The sequence below is a fragment of the Kogia breviceps genome, chromosome 9, assembly GCF_026419965.1.
Source record: "Kogia breviceps isolate mKogBre1 chromosome 9, mKogBre1 haplotype 1, whole genome shotgun sequence".
Taxonomy (NCBI): domain Eukaryota; kingdom Metazoa; phylum Chordata; class Mammalia; order Artiodactyla; family Physeteridae; genus Kogia; species Kogia breviceps.
This window is the reverse complement of record NC_081318.1, coordinates 54925748-54933578: the sequence shown is the minus strand read 5'-3', so window position 1 is coordinate 54933578 and position 7831 is coordinate 54925748.

Sequence of the window (7831 nt, the reverse complement as noted above, 5' to 3'; positions counted from 1 at the left end):
GGGATTTGAACGCAAGGCAGAATTGCACGAAACGGAGTTCAGGAGGTAGATGGGAATGGCCTTCCCAGCACAGGAAAAGCGGCAGAACGTGGACAATGATGCAGTTGGCCAAAAAGGGCGTATGCGTTTTTTCCTGAATATATTCAGGAAAAAACGCATACGCCCTTTTTGGCCAACCCAGCACCCGGGGAGAGCAAATCGGCACTACAAAGAAATCTCACTCCCCCCCCGGGCAAATGAGCCATCCAGAAAATGTCAAAAAACCAGAAAGGCAGGACAGGCCAAGGAGATAAGGGAGCCTTGTTCAGTTGCCGGGAGGGACGCAAAATGCCAACAGCCACTCTGGAGAAGCGTATGCTCGTTCCTAAAACACGTACAGAACAGAACCACAGAGCATAGGGCACCTCCACACGTGGGCCTATATCGTGGGAAAACTAAAAATCAACCAGACGCAGGCACCCCAAAGTTTAGGGCTTCTCTCTTTACAACAACCTCGACTTCGGGACACCCTTCATATGCCGGGGAAGAGAGAAATGGACCAAGAATTTGTGCTACTTAGGTACGATGGAATATCCCTCAGCCATGGAATCCATGTCATATGGCTGGTTCCAGCATAATGAGTGGATTGAGGTACGATGATGCTAAGTGAAATCTGTCCCACAGAAAAAGAAACTTGGGATATCACTTAGAGAGGGAATGTACAAATCGCGACCCACGACCCGAATGACAAAAGAGAACAGACTCACGCTTTTCGAAAACACACTTAGGCCTGCTTAAACGGAAAGGTGAGGTGGCGTGATGCATAAAACACGACTTGGAAATGAACACAGATACCGGTCGGAAAAGCAAATATATAATAGACACCACCTACTCCTTGCTCAGTGAACAGGACTCAACAGCTCCTACTCATCACAGAAGAATATATCAGACTCGTCAGCATCTGAAAACCTAAGTATTGATATCTCTCTGTAAGTGAATCAAGTGTGTGTCAAGCGGCATCAACACAGCACTGAAAATCAGCTAAAGCCCATTCTAAAAATACATTTCCAAAACACAGAAGAAAGAAGCACTGCGAGAGGGAGGGAAATTCTGCCAAAATGCGTTCAGGGGCTGTGATGCAACCAGGATTGACCACATCTACACCCACAGCGGCATAAGACATAAGGCTGGATACTCCTCAGGCTGAGAGGGTTGCTGAGGTTGGAGGAGCAGAGGCAGAGCCTCTAGAGTTATACTGCGTGCTACCCATTCCATGGGTCCCACCTCTCCAGGTTCAAGGCAACTTTCCTACAGCCAAACCACTCATGGGAATCCCAGGGGATGGTACACCGTGTGATCGGGAAAGCTTTCGAAAGCGCACCTCATTTTTCACCTCCGGGTGCTAGCGTCCGCCATCCCAGCCGCTTGACTAACAATTCGCCCACTTGCAGGATCAGCGTCTTGACACTCCTCTTTCGTAGTCTCTGCAAGTGGTCCGAAGGATGAACTGGAAGAGGGGCAACCAATGAGAGACCAGCTGGCGGTGTTCGGACAGGCCCATGTCACTCTAATTTCCCATCACGAAGAGGAATTCACCAAAGGCTCGGCCTGCCTCGCCGGAAGCACAACAGGGCCTGAAGCAATCTTGCGCTATTGCGGCCAGCTCACACCAAAGCGAGCTGCCAAACGGAGCTCTGGGGCACTGCACTTCACAAACCTGCCGAGCTCTAAATGATAACACTCGTCCAAAAACATACTGAGGTAAGGCCACGAAGGGGATTTGAACGCAAGGCCGAATTGCACGAAACGGAGTTCAGGAGGTAGATGGGAATGGCCTTCCCAGCACAGGAAAAGCGGCAGAACGTGGACAATGATGCAGTTGGCCAAAAAGGGCGTATGCGTTTTTTCCTGAATATATTCAGGAAAAAACGCATACGCCCTTTTTGGCCAACCCAGCACCCGGGGAGAGCAAATCGGCACTACAAAGAAATCTCACTCCCCCCCCCCGGGCAAAAGAGCCATCCGGAAAATGTCAAAAAACCAGAAAGGCAGGACAGGCCAAGGAGATAAGGGAGCCTTGTTCAGTTGCCGGGAGGGACGCAAAATGCCAACAGCCACTCTGGAGAAGCGTATGCTCGTTCCTAAAACACGTACAGAACAGAACCACAGAGCATACGGCACCTCCACACGTGGGCCTATATCTTGGGAAAACTAAAAATCAACCAGACGCAGGCACCCCAAAGTTTACGGCTTCTCTCTTTACAACAACCTCGACTTCGGGACACCCTTCATATGCCGGGGAAGAGAGAAATGGACCAAGAATTTGTGCTACTTAGGTACGATGGAATATCCCTCAGCCATGGAATCCATGTCATAAGGCTGGTTCCAGCATAATGAGTGGATTGAGGTACGATGATGCTAAGTGAAATCTGTCCCACAGAAAAAGAAACTTGGGATATCACTTAGAGAGGGAATGTAAAAATCGCTACCCACGACCCGAATGACAAAAGAGAACAGACTCACGCTTTTCGAAAACACACTTAGGCCTGCTTAAACGGAAAGGTGAGGTGGCGTGATGCATAAAACACGACTTGGAAATGAACACAGATACCGGTCGGAAAAGCAAATATATAATAGACACCACCTACTCCTTGCTCAGTGAACAGGACTCAACAGCTCCTACTCATCACAGAAGAATATATCAGACTCGTCAGCATCTGAAAACCTAAGTATTGATATCTCTCTGTAAGTGAATCAAGTGTGTGTCAAGCGGCATCAACACAGCAGTGAAAATCAGCTAAAGCCCATTCTAAAAATACATTTCCAAAACACAGAAGAAAGAAGCACGGCGAGAGGGAGGGAAATTCTGCCAAAATGCGTTCAGGGGCTGTGATGCAACCAGGATTGACCACATCTACACCCACAGCGGCATAAGACATACGGCTGGATACTCCTCAGGCTGAGAGGGTTGCTGAGGTTGGAGGAGCAGAGGCAGAGCCTCTAGAGTTATACTGCGTGCTACCCATTCCATGGGTCCCACCTCTCCAGGTTCAAGGCAACTTTCCTACAGCCAAACCACTCATGGGAATCCCAGGGGATGGTACACCGTGTGATCGGGAAAGCTTTCGAAAGCGCACCTCATTTTTCACCTCCGGGTGCTAGCGTCCGCCATCCCAGCCGCTTGACTAACAATTCGCCCACTTGCAGGATCAGCGTCTTGACACTCCTCTTTCGTAGTCTCTGCAAGTGGTCCGAAGGATGAACTGGAAGAGGGGCAACCAATGAGAGACCAGCTGGCGGTGTTCGGACAGGCCCATGTCACTCTAATTTCCCATCACGAAGAGGATTTCACCAAAGGCTCGGCCTGCCTCGCCGGAAGCACAACAGGGCCTGAAGCAATCTTGCGCTATTGCGGCCAGCTCACACCAAAGCGAGCTGCCAAACGGAGCTCTGGGGCACTGCACTTCACAAACCTGCCAAGCTCTAAATGATAACACTCGTCCAAAAACATACTGAGGTAAGGCCACGAAGGGGATTTGAACGCAAGGCAGAATTGCACGAAACGGAGTTCAGGACGTAGATGGGAATGGCCTTCCCAGCACAGGAAAAGCGGCAGAACGTGGACAATGATGCAGTTGGCCAAAAAGGGCGTATGCGTTTTTTCCTGAATATATTCAGGAAAAAACGCATACGCCCTTTTTGGCCAACCCAGCACCCGGGGAGAGCAAATCGGCACTACAAAGAAATCTCACTCCCCCCCCCGGGCAAAAGAGCCATCCGGAAAATGTCAAAAAACCAGAAAGGCAGGACAGGCCAAGGAGATAAGGGAGCCTTGTTCAGTTGCCGGGAGGGACGCAAAATGCCAACAGCCACTCTGGAGAAGCGTATGCTCGTTCCTAAAACACGTACAGAACAGAACCACAGAGCATACGGCACCTCCACACGTGGGCCTATATCTTGGGAAAACTAAAAATCAACCAGACGCAGGCACCCCAAAGTTTAGGGCTTCTCTCTTTACAACAACCTCGACTTCGGGACACCCTTCATATGCCGGGGAAGAGAGAAATGGACCAAGAATTTGTGCTACTTAGGTACGATGGAATATCCCTCAGCCATGGAATCCATGTCATAAGGCTGGTTCCAGCATAATGAGTGGATTGAGGTACGATGATGCTAAGTGAAATCTGTCCCACAGAAAAAGAAACTTGGGATATCACTTAGAGAGGGAATGTAAAAATCGCTACCCACGACCCGAATGACAAAAGAGAACAGACTCACGCTTTTCGAAAACACACTTAGGCCTGCTTAAACGGAAAGGTGAGGTGGCGTGATGCATAAAACACGACTTGGAAATGAACACAGATACCGGTCGGAAAAGCAAATATATAATAGACACCACCTACTCCTTGCTCAGTGAACAGGACTCAACAGCTCCTACTCATCACAGAAGAATATATCAGACTCGTCAGCATCTGAAAACCTAAGTATTGATATCTCTCTGTAAGTGAATCAAGTGTGTGTCAAGCGGCATCAACACAGCACTGAAAATCAGCTAAAGCCCATTCTAAAAATACATTTCCAAAACACAGAAGAAAGAAGCACGGCGAGAGGGAGGGAAATTCTGCCAAAATGCGTTCAGGGGCTGTGATGCAACCAGGATTGACCACATCTACACCCACAGCGGCATAAGACATACGGCTGGATACTCCTCAGGCTGAGAGGGTTGCTGAGGTTGGAGGAGCAAAGGCAGAGCCTCTAGAGTTATACTGCGTGCTACCCATTCCATGGGTCCCACCTCTCCAGGTTCAAGGCAACTTTCCTACAGCCAAACCACTCATGGGAATCCCAGGGGATGGTACACCGTGTGATCGGGAAAGCTTTCGAAAGCGCACCTCATTTTTCACCTCCGGGTGCTAGCGTCCGCCATCCCAGCCGCTTGACTAACAATTTCCCCACTTGCAGGATCAGCGTCTTGACACTCCTCTTTCGTAGTCTCTGCAAGTGGTCCGAAGGATGAACTGGAAGAGGGGCAACCAATGAGAGACCAGCTGGCGGTGTTCGGACAGGCCCATGTCACTCTAATTTCCCATCACGAAGAGGAATTCACCAAAGGCTCGGCCTGCCTCGCCGGAAGCACAACAGGGCCTGAAGCAATCTTGCGCTATTGCGGCCAGCTCACACCAAAGCGAGCTGCCAAACGGAGCTCTGGGGCACTGCACTTCACAAACCTGCCGAGCTCTAAATGATAACACTCGTCCAAAAACATACTGAGGTAAGGCCACGAAGGGGATTTGAACGCAAGGCAGAATTGCACGAAACGGAGTTCACGAGGTAGATGGGAATGGCCTTCCCAGCACAGGAAAAGCGGCAGAACGTGGACAATGATGCAGTTGGCCAAAAAGGGCGTATGCGTTTTTTCCTGAATATATTCAGGAAAAAACGCATACGCCCTTTTTGGCCAACCCAGCACCCGGGGAGAGCAAATCGGCACTACAAAGAAATCTCACTCCCCCCCCCGGGCAAAAGAGCCATCCGGAAAATGTGTAAAAACCAGAAAGGCAGGACAGGCCAAGGAGATAAGGGAGCCTTGTTCAGTTGCCGGGAGGGACGCAAAATGCCAACAGCCACTCTGGAGAAGCGTATGCTCGTTCCTAAAACACGTACAGAACAGAACCACAGAGCATAGGGCACCTCCACACGTGGGCCTATATCGTGGGAAAACTAAAAATCAACCAGACGCAGGCACCCCAAAGTTTAGGGCTTCTCTCTTTACAACAACCTCGACTTCGGGACACCCTTCATATGCCGGGGAAGAGAGAAATGGACCAAGAATTTGTGCTACTTAGGTACGATGGAATATCCCTCAGCCATGGAATCCATGTCATATGGCTGGTTCCAGCATAATGAGTGGATTGAGGTACGATGATGCTAAGTGAAATCTGTCCCACAGAAAAAGAAACTTGGGATATCACTTAGAGAGGGAATGTACAAATCGCGACCCACGACCCGAATGACAAAAGAGAACAGACTCACGCTTTTCGAAAACACACTTAGGCCTGCTTAAACGGAAAGGTGAGGTGGCGTGATGCATAAAACACGACTTGGAAATGAACACAGATACCGGTCGGAAAAGCAAATATATAATAGACACCACCTACTCCTTGCTCAGTGAACAGGACTCAACAGCTCCTACTCATCACAGAAGAATATATCAGACTCGTCAGCATCTGAAAACCTAAGTATTGATATCTCTCTGTAAGTGAATCAAGTGTGTGTCAAGCGGCATCAACACAGCACTGAAAATCAGCTAAAGCCCATTCTAAAAATACATTTCCAAAACACAGAAGAAAGAAGCACTGCGAGAGGGAGGGAAATTCTGCCAAAATGCGTTCAGGGGCTGTGATGCAACCAGGATTGACCACATCTACACCCACAGCGGCATAAGACATAAGGCTGGATACTCCTCAGGCTGAGAGGGTTGCTGAGGTTGGAGGAGCAGAGGCAGAGCCTCTAGAGTTATACTGCGTGCTACCCATTCCATGGGTCCCACCTCTCCAGGTTCAAGGCAACTTTCCTACAGCCAAACCACTCATGGGAATCCCAGGGGATGGTACACCGTGTGATCGGGAAAGCTTTCGAAAGCGCACCTCATTTTTCACCTCCGGGTGCTAGCGTCCGCCATCCCAGCCGCTTGACTAACAATTCGCCCACTTGCAGGATCAGCGTCTTGACACTCCTCTTTCGTAGTCTCTGCAAGTGGTCCGAAGGATGAACTGGAAGAGGGGCAACCAATGAGAGACCAGCTGGCGGTGTTCGGACAGGCCCATGTCACTCTAATTTCCCATCACGAAGAGGAATTCACCAAAGGCTCGGCCTGCCTCGCCGGAAGCACAACAGGGCCTGAAGCAATCTTGCGCTATTGCGGCCAGCTCACACCAAAGCGAGCTGCCAAACGGAGCTCTGGGGCACTGCACTTCACAAACCTGCCGAGCTCTAAATGATAACACTCGTCCAAAAACATACTGAGGTAAGGCCACGAAGGGGATTTGAACGCAAGGCAGAATTGCACGAAACGGAGTTCAGGAGGTAGATGGGAATGGCCTTCCCAGCACAGGAAAAGCGGCAGAACGTGGACAATGATGCAGTTGGCCAAAAAGGGCGTATGCGTTTTTTCCTGAATATATTCAGGAAAAAACGCATACGCCCTTTTTGGCCAACCCAGCACCCGGGGAGAGCAAATCGGCACTACAAAGAAATCTCACTCCCCCCCCCCGGGCAAAAGAGCCATCCGGAAAATGTCAAAAAACCAGAAAGGCAGGACAGGCCAAGGAGATAAGGGAGCCTTGTTCAGTTGCCGGGAGGGACGCAAAATGCCAACAGCCACTCTGGAGAAGCGTATGCTCGTTCCTAAAACACGTACAGAACAGAACCACAGAGCATACGGCACCTCCACACGTGGGCCTATATCTTGGGAAAACTAAAAATCAACCAGACGCAGGAACCCCAAAGTTTACGGCTTCTCTCTTTACAACAACCTCGACTTCGGGACACCCTTCATATGCCGGGGAAGAGAGAAATGGACCAAGAATTTGTGCTACTTAGGTACGATGGAATATCCCTCAGCCATGGAATCCATGTCATAAGGCTGGTTCCAGCATAATGAGTGGATTGAGGTACGATGATGCTAAGTGAAATCTGTCCCACAGAAAAAGAAACTTGGGATATCACTTAGAGAGGGAATGTAAAAATCGCTACCCACGACCCGAATGACAAAAGAGAACAGACTCACGCTTTTCGAAAACACACTTAGGCCTGCTTAAACGGAAAGGTGAGGTGGCGTGATGCATAAAAC